The 12,819-nt window shown below is 41.5% G+C and overlaps 1 protein-coding gene across 1 annotated transcript in view; it reads right to left on the bottom strand.

The window, feature by feature from the left end:
• The window catches only part of LOC135217285 (2,4-dienoyl-CoA reductase [(3E)-enoyl-CoA-producing], mitochondrial-like), a 171,459-nt gene extending 168,940 nt beyond the window's left edge, over positions 1-2,519 (bottom strand). The window contains exon 1 of the mRNA XM_064253037.1: positions 2,380-2,519. The gene's annotated coding sequence lies outside the window, so the exon portion shown is untranslated. The remainder of the gene's footprint in view (positions 1-2,379) is intronic.
• Between the last annotated feature and the right edge of the window lie 10,300 nt (positions 2,520-12,819).

Genomic DNA, 12,819 nt, shown 5'->3' with positions numbered 1-12,819 from the left:
TAAATTCTGTAATTTCGGTAAGGATTACGCATTAAACACTCAACGGCCGTTCACCAAGAACTAGCTAAGGAATTCATTAAACGTTCAAATTCATTTTGCCATCTTGTCAGCACATAACTGTAAATTCTGTAATTTCATAAGGATTACGCCTTACACACTCAACGGCTGTTCAAGAAGAACTAATAAAATCTTTCGTTAAACTTCAAATACATTTTACCATCTTGTCAGCACATATCAAACTGTCATTTTATTAATTAGCATTATACACCCAACGGCCGTTCAAGAACAAGTAGCTAGGGTTTGTTAAACTTCAAATTCATTTTGCCAACTTCAGCATTTTCATAAGGATCATGCATGACAACTGGTAGGAATATATATATAGATATATATATATATATATATATATTCCCTTACGAACTAAATACACCCATTTGCGAAATTATATATCCAAGAAGTTATTGGAATCAGAAAAGTTAAGAGCTATTTGATGGCTAATATCCATGCAAATTTCAAGAACGAGATTGTTCATTCATTGGAAATACATAGCTAATCTCCATACATTGAAATAATATTGATAGTGACTATAGTATAACAACTAATCTCAACATCCCAGTTTTTAATAACGTTATAAAAATCAGCAGAGGTTTCTGTTAGTTTTCTGTTGTTTATAGCATTTCCATTCGACAAACATGGTTTATGTGTTTCATGTTGGCATCTATGATATGACTTACAGATTTGGAGTTCGATTTTTAGAATAGAAAAACTGCGAGAGAGATCACTAAAGGAACTAGTAGTGTACGATTTGGGAAGTACTGCAACCTTCATAGATGCCAGTACCCGACAGGCAGAAGTGGAAAAAAAAATAAATAAAAACATAAGGCTTTTATGCGGTCACAAATTTCCATAACTATGCTGAGCCTATAGGTGGCCAATATATATAGGATGAAGTACTTGTCCACCTAACAGTGGCTCTCAGTATTTCAATTATAATTTTTTTTTTCGCTCACTCATGAGTAAGCCTACAAACCACTCTTTGTTGGTGATGTTGGGGAGATGGGAAAGGTCCATGGAAGAGCCTCAATAAAAAGGCATGAAAGGGGTTTCACGTTAAGTTAAAGGTACATATATGATATCTATGATTTATTAGAATAAATATAATATACATACATACATACATACATACATATATATATATATATATATATATATATACATATATATATTATATATATATATATATATATATATATATATAAAAACCTAGCATATTTTTACTGTCGTTGGTAAAACAATCTGCTAATTTTCCATAGATTTTAGTATGTTTTAATTTATTTGATGTACATAATTTAGAAGCTACATTTCAATTATTTTGAGTTTCCTCTTATAACTGAGAATATATGAACGTGTTTAATTCATGACCTTTATATTTGAACATTGTTGTTAGCATAGAGCAGTACTAATTATGAATATTAATTACGAACACCGCTTCACGTTAAGTTAGGAATATTAAGTTTGCAACTTCTGCGTCAGTGGAAAAAATAATCTCTTGCACGCGTCCCGAGTAAGATATGGAGGTCGCATCGGAGCTTGTTCTCTCTAGTCTTAGCAGGAGCTAATAATTTTTTCCACCTCCAATGACGTTGGAGCCTTTGGTCGTGAAGGCAATTCAAATATTTTCAAGATTTCTAATATTGGAAAGCTTTGCCATTAACTTTTCAACCTATTACTAATACGTAGTAGTGGATGATGAGGCTTCTGGTCTAAATGAACGTACCCTTCAAAGAACTTGCATGAACCCACAGAAATGGGTGTTTTGCATTCATGTATTTCTGTACACACGGATTTTGCGATTAAAATTCTCCAGTGCTTTTGCATCTTACGTAATTTTGTTAGACAGCGAGACAGTATAGCCTTATTGTATTTAAAGTTACACTAACTTGTGCTAGGATCAGTGAACTAGGAATGCTTCCATGGCAAAAGAATATGACGTCGTTAATATGCTCTGTTTGTAAAAATACTAAATTAAACAAGGTAAATTTACCAAGTTTACATATGCTGCAAGATGTTAATAAAACTAAATTAAACAAGGTAAATTTACCAAGTTTACATATGCAGCAAGATGTTAATACTGACAAATAAATATACATATACATACATACAAATATACACATACATACACATACATACACTACATACATACATACATACATACATACATACATACATACATACATACATACATACATATAATTAAGCCTACAGCGAGCAAGAATGTTTAGCGTAGCCCAACTTTAGAATGAATAAAGAAGGAGCATTTGTATTCGCTATATATTCATTCACCAATTGCCTCCCATGCAGTAACGGTCACATGGTACTAACCTCATAAATAAAGATTTCAGTGTCCAACTGCCCTTGTGCTGGCTTTCTCAGTACGGGCGTGGAGTGGCATCTGGATCCTGGTATACTAATCCCAAAGTATCTAGCCCATCTTGTACCATCTTAGCAGCTGGGTACCATCAGTGCACATGGTCAGGGCGGGCGTTTTACTGACTCCGTAACGCGCCTTAACGTAAGGCTCGTGTAGTCCAATCTGGTAGATTTCCATTGAAAAGCTTGGGAAACTACCTATACCCATCCCTGTCAAAGACATCGTTAGACTGCGTCAAGGCCTGTCCACACTAGGAAACATTGTTTGGAAATAAAGTTTGCAAACTGTTTACGAGCAGTTTCCAAGAAACCGTTTACAAGCAGTTTCTAAGAAACTGTTTTCAAACAGTTTGCAAACTGTTTCTAAATAATGTTTCCGTTTTCAGCGCTCGTGTTTCCAGTCCTTAAACTCATTTCCATCATCATCATTCTTCAGTTCTGTTTCATGACCTGCAAATTTCCATAAAAAAATGTGTACTACAAAATTTATTCTTTTTAAGGCCCATATACCATTTTAATTATCTCCGCTCACTTCACTCTCGGCGTTAATTGCCAAATACCAATATCTTTGATCACTATTATAACTTAACATCCTTTTACAAGGAATAAAAAAAATCACAAACATTATACACCAAGGTCTCTGTCCGAGCGCGCACGCGCGTGTACACACACAACACAAAGGTAATGATTAATCACCCAAAAAGTACTCAGAAGTCAGCACTGATTAAGCCAGAAACATTGAAGTTAGTACCATAGATATAGAGAGGACCCCTCTATATCTATGGTTAGTACCATAGATATAGATATAGAGAGGACCCACCCCTCTATACTATGATTAGTGCCTAGCATGGATAGAGAGAGGACCCCTCTATATATATTGGGTAGTACCTAGATATAGAGCTGGAAGTGTGCCAAATAAACAAAATGGGACTTACCGCTTTATTATTCTCCAGTATGGGGGAAGTAATTAAAACAGGATAGTATGTGTTAGGAATAAACGATAACTAAATGTGGGTAACAGGTGTAGACAATACATAGAATTTTGATAGTAAAGGTAATAGTAGTAGTACAAATTAAAGGCTCTGTAACAGCTCAAAGTCGAGTTCTAGTTTAATTGCGTTCGTGCTTTGTCCTATTGACAAATTTATATATATATTAGATATAATCTTAGATATAATACTACTATATATATTATATAGAATAGATTTAATATATTATATGTATGTATACTATGTATATATATATCGATTATAATCATATATATAGATAGAATATATATATATAAGAATTATATATTATGTTTATATATATTTAACATATATATCTATACATATATATCCATTTAACACACCAGCATTACAAGAGATGAAGCCATCGTTGCCATCTTAGTGTAAGATAGAAATGCTATTCTCAAATATTCTGTGACCTTACCTACTTGGGAATAAGATGAAATTTTGAAACTTGACATAAGTGAAAAAGACAAATAAATCATGAACATTAACAGTATCATTTAAAAGTGACAAAGATTTTTTTTTACTTGATAATGGAGCCTTTGAGCTTTGAAATTGTCCAGTAGTCACTTGACTAAGGACAAATTGTTGGATTAAAAAGTGGTATATAGCCTAATGTTCTCTATTTTCTAATAAAACAAAATTATTACACAAAATTGGGCTCATTTGATAAACAAAAATGATCATGTAAAATAAAATTATAAACTATTTCAAAAACAATTAAACTATCAAGTAATAAAAATCATTGTGATGGTGCGACAAAGAAGCAGGTAGAAGCACTATTACAGATAAACAGGTTATAAACAGGTGTGCAGACGGATATGTAATTTGCCGACCGACACTGACGCAAAAATGACTCGATCTGACCTGGATTTTTGTTTCTTGACAGACCTATTTACAGGAATATTATTTGCTACAATGAGCTAACATAAAAGAATGATATATCGGCGGCAAGGCCGAAAAATGCTTAATACAATGATGTGAGGTACAACGCAGACAGGAAAACTATGTACATAGAAATCAGGAAAAGGCTTTGTCCTTACAAATACTCCCCTCCCCCCAACAAGATAATGGTTATGGCAGTGAACATTGGATAATAAAATCTTGTAACAACAGGAATTGAAGGACCAAAGATTAATCGCAGTAGCAAATCAGAGGGCGGAGGCGACCCTAAGTCAGTGACACCAGCTGTTTCCGGGGGCTTGCGTCCTCCGGAGGGCGTGGCAGCAGGATTCCGCACTGGAACGAGTCCTGGGGGGTTTGACTGCTGTCCTAGGATGGCTGCGGCGCCATTGGTGTAGTTTGGGGCATCTGTCGGGTTCGTCTTCAGTGGTGTCCTCCTCCATCAGGAAGGCTGGCTTCAGCCATCAACAGAGACCCAATCGTCACGGCCATGGACATGTAGGAGGTAGGCCTCTTCTGAGCGGCGGAGGAAGCAAAAAGGGCCATGGTATGGTTTTGTCGGGGGTGGCCGGTGGGTGTCGTGGCAAACGAAGACATGTTTGCTGATGGCTAAGGCCTTGAGCTGGAAATGACTTGTCCTGTCGGAGAAAGTCTTGAGGCAGGGGGTGAATTTCCTGGTGGTTTCACAGCCTGGCGATCGAGATGGTGATCGACGTCGGCCGTCGTCGGGAAGAACTCACCTGGGACTGCCAAGGTTTCCCCGTAGACTTTCTCCATAGGTGATGCTTCACCGTTGGCCCTTGGGGCGGTGCGGAGGCTGAGGAGGACCCAAGGTAGCTGCGCCTTCCGGTTGTCGCCTGAGCAGCGCACCATCAAGGAGTCCCTCAGGGAGTGATGGAACCGTTCCACCATACCATTGGCTGTGTGATTGTAGGCAGTGGTACTGTGGTACAAAATCCCCCATCAGGCGAGCCATAGCAGCCCACAAATCCAACAGAAAGCAGGCCCGCGGTCTGTCGTGATGTCATCAGGCACTCTGAAATGGCTGATCCAGCTGGAGAGAAAGGCTTCCGCGCAGGTGCTGGTGGTGGCCTCCGTCATTGGTGTCACTTCAGGGCACCTGGTGGATCGATCAACGATTGTCAGAAGGTATCTGTGACCTCCCGACGGAGGAAGAGGTCCTATGACGTCTACATGGATATGGCTGAACGTCCGCTTGGGCTGGGGAAAGCTGCCAACGCCTGATTTGGTGTGCCTGCCGATCTTACTCATCTGGCATGGGACGCATTGTCGGGCCAATTTCCGAGAGTCCTTCCAGATGCCATGCCACACGAATTTCTCCATCAGGAGGTGCGTTGTCGTATGGCCCAATGGATGTGAGAGCCCGTGGATGATCTTGAAGACCTTCTTTCTGCGGGATGCTGGAACCAGCGGGTGGGGCCGTCCAGTGCTGACGTTACAGAGGAGAGTATTTCCTGAGGGACCAAAGGGCATGTCTTCCCACCTGAGGGAGGTGAGTGCAGTCTGGTAGGCTGGCACCTCAGGGTCGGCTGATTGTTCCCAGGCTAAGTCCTCGTAGTTGATCCCAAGGTGGATGGAGCTGATCTTGGCTCGTGAAAGGGCGTCAGCTACAGGGTTTCTCCAGCCAGGGACGTAGTGGATGGTGCAACCAAACTCCGCGATGGATGCGAGGTGTTGCTGCTGTCTAGCAGACCAGGCATCGCCTGCTTTGGTGAAGGTGTGGACTATGTGGCTGGTGGTCCGTCCTGATGGTGAAAGGGTTCCCCTCCAGCAGGTAGCAGAAGTGGCAAACAGCCTGGTAGACCGCTAGTAGCTTGTGGTCATGTAGCAGGTCTCAGCGGGCTGTAATTTCCTGTTGAAGAAGGTGAGTGGTTGAGGGGTCCCATGAATTACCTGCTCCAGGACTGCTCCGCAGGTGATATTGCTGGCGTTGGAGCTGCTGGGTCCTGGTGGGCCAGGGTGGTAGCCCTGGTGAGAGACATCTTCGTCTGCAGGAAGGCCTGTTGCTGCTGCCTCCCAAACCAGCTTCTTTGGTTTCCCCTTCAGGACCTACGTCAGGGGTGACATGGTGCGGGCGATGTCAGGCATGAAACGACGGTAGTTGTTCACCATCCTGATGAAGTCCTGCAGGGCCTTGATCGTTGTTGGCATCGGGAACTTCTCGACGGCAGCCGCCTTTGACGTCATAGGGCGGATGCCTTCTGCGGAAATCTAGTGCCCCAGGAAGTCCACCTTCTCAGCGCCAAAATTACAATTGTTGAACCAGACGACCTACTCATTCTCCTGAAGGCACTGCAAAATGGCTTGGATATGCTGCAAGTGTTCTTCTAGGGACCTGGAAAAAATCAGAGTGTCGTCTATGTCACAGACACAGAAGGGCAGGTCTCCTAGAATGCTGTTCATCAGGCACTGGAAGGTGACCCTGGTATTCCTCAGGCTGAAGGTGGAGTAGGAGAAAACGTAGGACCCGAACGCTGTGATGGTGGCTGTTTTGGAGATATCCTCAGTGTAGACCAGTACCTGAAACTGTTATTTGAGAAGGTCCATTTTTGTAAATAATTTTGCCCCATGAAGGGCCCTAGTCAGGTCCTGCATGTTTGGCAGGAGGTAATGATCGGGTGTAGTTACTAGATTCAGCTGACAGTAATCCCCGCAGGGTCTCCAGGTTCCGTCCGCCTTCTTGACCATTTAGAGGGGTGATGCCCAAGGGTTGGAGGCCTTCTTGCAGATGCCCATCTGCTCAATTTCTAAGAAGGCCCTCTTGGCGTCCTGGAGGTGGTTCGGCAGTAGCCTGTAGAACTTTGCATGTGTGGGTGGGACTTTGGTCACGATGTGGTGGTAGATGCCGTGCTTGGTCGGGGTTCTGGCCACCTGACGAAGTTCTGGCTTGAAAACATCAGGGAACTCCTGAAGGAGGGCACTGTATTTGTGGGATGTGACAGAGCAGATGGTAGAGATGACCAGGCCTGCGGCAAGGGGAAAGGACTGGCAGGTCCCTGTGTCGAGGAGGCGTTTGCAGCCACGTCCACCAGGAGCCTGTGTTGTGCCAAGAAGTCTGCACCCAGGAGGGGGCCGTTGACGTCAGTGCCGATAAAAGGCCACACGTTGGTCTGCCCCAGGATGGATATCTTGCAGGATCTCGTGGTGTAGGAGTGGATGGGTTTCCCGTTCAGGACCATAAGGGCGGCCATGACGTCGGGGGCATGGCTGCGTTCCCCTCCTGAAGGCGTAAACACCGACTGCATTGCCCCGGTGTCCACCAACATCCTGCTGCCAGAGATCTCGTCGTGGATGTAGAAACCTACAGGTTGTGGCCCTTTTTGGGGGTGCGGTCATGGCTGCTGATGGGGGGTGGCTGCCCTCCCCATTTTTTGACGGGACGTAAGAACAAGGTCTCTCACATTGTTAGGGGTATTTGCCGAATTTACGGTGGTGATAACACCAGGATGGACTTTCACCTCGCTGCTGTGTTGGGGTCTCCTCTGGATGGCGTAAATCTCTGATGCTGCTGCTGCTGCATCGTCCTCCATCAGGTAGTTGGCTGAAGGCATTGACAAGGCGGGGAAACTGGCTGCCTGGGAGGCCTCGGTTAGTCTCCGGGCCCTCATGACCAACTCGTCGTTGGATGGGGCGTCGATCTCCATGATCTGTTTGCTCACCTCCAGATCCAACTGGTGGAGGAATATCTCCCACTTAAGGCTGATCTCTTCGTTGTTCGTTGCTGTCCAACTCCGGAAGGAGAATGAGGTCCATCAACCTGTCCCAGGAGACCTGTGGGTCTGTGTCGTGTATGGGGTTTGTGATCAGGTCGAGAAGTCAGGTTGCCCCGTCACGGTCTGCGCAACCATCCATGGGGATATGCGCCCATGCAGTTCCTCCGGAAGGGTTGCCATGACAAAATCAGCCTTGAGGACTTTGTCCAAGATGCCCGCGATCCGGAATTGGCTTTCAGCTTGGATGAACCATTAGGCTGGGTTTTGTGTAAAGAAAGGTGGGAGCTTCACAGAGAAGGATGAGGCTGTGTGCTGGGGTAGGGCATGTGTAGTGAGGTTGCTGTCTGTCCCTGAGGAACTGACTGCTGTAGAGCCTGGCATGTCTCCCTCACAGAAACAGATGAAACCGATCGAGAACGCCAAAACACACCTGGGAGATGTACCGTATTTAGTCCGCTAATGGCATCGTTGTCATCCTCGGAAAGGAACTTTCAGAGACCTAAACTAGGGCGCCATTTTTAGTCCATTAAAGGTCTCTGAAGGTGAAAGCGGCCATATTTAGTCCATTAGTGGCTGAGCCAAAACCGTTGATCACCGTCCAATCCGGGGGGTCATGAGTTGTGAGTGTGCAACAAAGAGGCAGATAGAAGCAGTACTAACTTTATTACAGGTTATAAACAGGTGTGAAGACACCGACACAAAAATGACTCGATCTGACCTGGATTTGTGTTTCTTGACAGACCTATTTACAATAATATTATTTGCTACAATAGGCTAACATATAAGAATGATATATTGGCAGCAAGGCTGAAAAATACTTAATACAATGATGTGAGGTACAATGCGGATAGGAAAACTGTGTACATAAAAATTAGAAAAAGGCATTAGGGAGACATGTAAAAATAACTGAAAGCAACAGATATTAGTGTCTAATCCAGAGTTTTCCGTGTCGCTGAGATGAATGGTGACACTCCTGATGACCTTGAAGTCCCAAGTTCAGCCGCTGGTAGGAATGTTGGGGTGTCGTAAAAAGGGGTGAAATATAAAATGTCAAAAATGATAGGCAATGTGACTGAAGCAATGATCTTAAAAGGAAAGAGAGAGAGAGAGTTTATCTGCTGTCATTCAGTTTTCCTGGCAGTGCCGGGTTGGTCAGCTAATATATATATATATATATGCATATATAAGTATGTATATAATGTAGACAAACCTTGGATTTCTTGCCCTAGTTTTTATACGATTCGGTTTTTGTCAACTTTTTCTGATGAAATTTTGACTTGGATTTCATACATTTCCTTGGAATTCGTACCTACACCTGGAAGCGCTCCTTCCAGTGCCCACTTCGTGACTAGGCTTATACTGAGAACCCAAACCAAGATAGTGCCTCAGCGGCGTGGTCAGTATGGTCTTGGTGTGCTACCTCTGTGGCCGCGAGTTCGATTCTGGGGCTTTCCATTGAGGATTGAGACGTGTATTTCTGGTGATCAACGTGGTTCGGAAGTCACGTTAAGCCGTTGCTCCCGTTGCTGAATAACCACTGTTCCATGCAACGTAAAAACACCATACAAACAAACAAGCATGTTCTCTCGTGACCAATTCTGTTTTGGTGTTTGTTTTGTGTATCTGTACAAAAAGCCAGAAACACTTTAGCATTTAATAAAGAACTTGCATGGCAAATCTGTATCATCAATCAACTCCATCCTAGTGAAGTAAAAATTAATCATTGCAGCTGATATTACGAAAGGGGTAACGTAATTAATGAAACAGAGATGGCAACATATTGAAGATGTTGAGAAGTTGTTATTGGTTAGGATAAACAAAAAAAGGTGGGAGATTATCTGTCAGAGGCGTTAATCTATGAGAAGGAAGGGATGCTGCGCGTAGATCTCAGTAAGGAAATGTCTACAACAATTGCTGCTGTTAGTGAATTTGAGTCCAGCAGAGGCTGGTTTGAAGAATGAAAAAAGCAAATGGGCATACGTACATAATGTGCCTACTTCAGTGATTAAGGACATGTTTGCAAAGTGGAGTGATGTAAAAAAAATTATGGAGAATTATCATCCCAGCAGAGATGCAATCTGAGTCTCTAACATGTTTTAAGGACACCAGAAACAACGGTCTCTGGACAGTTTTGTTGTAAGACAAGGGTCCAGTGACTCTTAAGCTGGCCCTAGTGTTAGTAAAAAACGAAAAGGGGGAAGTAACTTCAGATAGGTCCTTGATACCTGAAGTACTTCGGGAGGGAGATTCCCTTCCAAACAATAACCTCCCCTCCCCTCCGTCTTCCATACGCTAGCAAGAGTCTTCCATAAAGGTAAGAGTGATGTTAAATGTTTTTTTATTCATTTCATAATCATTTATATTTATTTCTTATATTTTTATGTATGTAAAACTGGCGATTCTCTAGAAAATGTATTTTTTTAAATATTTTTGTTTGGTTTAGAGAACACATTAATTGGATTTACATTCTTCCTTGTGGGATTTATTGTGTCGGATTTTGTATGTTTCAGACTTTATGAGACATTCTGGAATGGATTACTTATGAAAATCGAGGTTCCACTCTCTCTCTCTCTCTCTCTCTCTCTCTCTCTCTCTCTCTCTCTCTCTCTCTCTCTCTCTATATATATATATATATATATATATATATATATATATATATATATATATATATATGTATGTATATGTATATATATATATATATATATATATATATATATATATATATATATATATATATATATATATATATATATATATGATATATGTATATATATATATATATATATATATATATATCGATATATATATATATATATATATACATACATACATATATATATATATATATATATATATATATATATATATATATATATATATATATATATATATACAGTGGAACCTCGGCTTTCATAATTAATCCATTCCAGAGAATGTCTGACAAAGTCCGAAACCTTCAAAATCCAAAAGAATAATTTCCATAAGGAATAATGTAAATCCAGTTAAAGCATTCCAGACACCCAAAAATATTAACAAAAAATACATTTTCCAGAGAATAAATACAGTTTTACATACAGAAAACAATTGATAATGAAATGGATGAATAAACATTTAACACCTGTTTCCTTTCTGGATGACTTGTTAGTGTATGAAAGATGGAGAGGAGGAGAGAGGGAGGAAAGTTATTGTTTGTAAGGGGAATCCCCCTCCAGAAGGACTTCAGGTATCAAGGACTTATCTGAAGATGCTTCTGGGGTTACTTCCCTCTTTGTTGTTTACTGACACTAAGACCAGCTTGAGTCACTGAACCCCTGTCGTGCAACAAAACTGTCCAGAGATCTTTGTTTCTGGCATCTCTAAATTTTGCCTATAGTGAAAAATGGCATTGTCACCAAACATGTTGAGTTCCTCGTTGGACGAGTGGTTTTTGCGCTCGGCCACCAACCTGGTGGTCAGAAGTTCGATTCTTTGCTTGGCCAACGCGGAATCAGAGGAATTTATTTCAGGTGATAGAAATTCATTTCTTGTTATAATGTGGTTCAGATCCCACAGTAAGCTGTAGGTCCCATTGCTAGGTGACAAATTGGCTCTTAGCATGTATAAATATCTAATCCTTTGGGCCAGCCCTAGGAGGGCTGTTAATCAGCTCAGTGGTCTGTAAAACTGATATACATTTAACTTAACCAAACATGTTGGAGACATGGAATACAACATCCTTGTTGGGATGTTAACTCTCCACGAAATCTTTTACATCACTCTACTCTGTAAACATGTCCTTAATCCCTGATGAAAGTACACTATGTATGCCTGTTCGCTTTCTGAATTTTTCAACCAGTCTGTGCTGGCCTTAAACTCACCAACAGCAGCACTTGTTGTAGTGATTTTCTTACTGAGATTGGCAAGAAACATCCTCCAACACTTTGCTGTGAGTTCTTTCTTAAATTCTATGGTGTTTCTCACCTTTTTTACAGAAGGGCTGGCATTTAGAGCTTTCTTAGGCCCCATGATGGCTTGTTTAGCAGTTGCACTCAAGTTAAAGAGCACATAAAATCACAAAACCATGAGAGAACATGGGATGCTTTGTTTGAGTGCTCAGTATGGGGCCTAGTTACCAGGTGGGCCCTGGAAGAAGGGTTTCTGGGTGTATGAAATCCAAGGATACTTACAAAACCTGAGTAAAACTTTCGATGGAAAAGGTCTACGAAAACCAATTTATACAAAAACTAGGGCATATGAAATCCGAGGTTTTGACTGTATATATATATATATACAGGCGGTCCCCGGGTTACGATGGGGGTTCCGTTCTTAAGACGCGTCGTAACCCGAAAATCGTCGTAAGCCGGAACGACGTTCTTGAAAACATGTCCACAGGGAAAATTTCATTACTAATTTGCAATTTTTCTTAGGGCCGTATCTCTAAAATTATCACTAATTTACTTTTTTCATGTGCAACACTGTGTATTCACAAATTACTGTATATTATCATTAAAATACAAGAGAGAGAGAGAGAGAGAGAGAGAGAAATAACTCCTTACGGTTTCAATAGATTGATATGAATGTCTGTAGGCAACTTTTTCCCCCTCCCATAAATACATATATTTCTCCAGAGAAGAGAGAAAGAGAGGACTGTGCAATTATGTTTGTCTGTCCATCAATTCTATTGCTGAGAGCGAGAGAGATAAGAGGAAGTATCTTGTGGAGAGAGAGAGAGAGAGAGAGTTGTCCTTACAGTATTTAAAAGAGAG

Source organism: Macrobrachium nipponense, chromosome 7 (genome assembly GCF_015104395.2).
Source record: "Macrobrachium nipponense isolate FS-2020 chromosome 7, ASM1510439v2, whole genome shotgun sequence".
Classification (NCBI taxonomy): domain Eukaryota; kingdom Metazoa; phylum Arthropoda; class Malacostraca; order Decapoda; family Palaemonidae; genus Macrobrachium; species Macrobrachium nipponense.
Note: the sequence above shows the minus strand (reverse complement) of the source record. Positions and strands in the feature narration are given on the sequence as shown.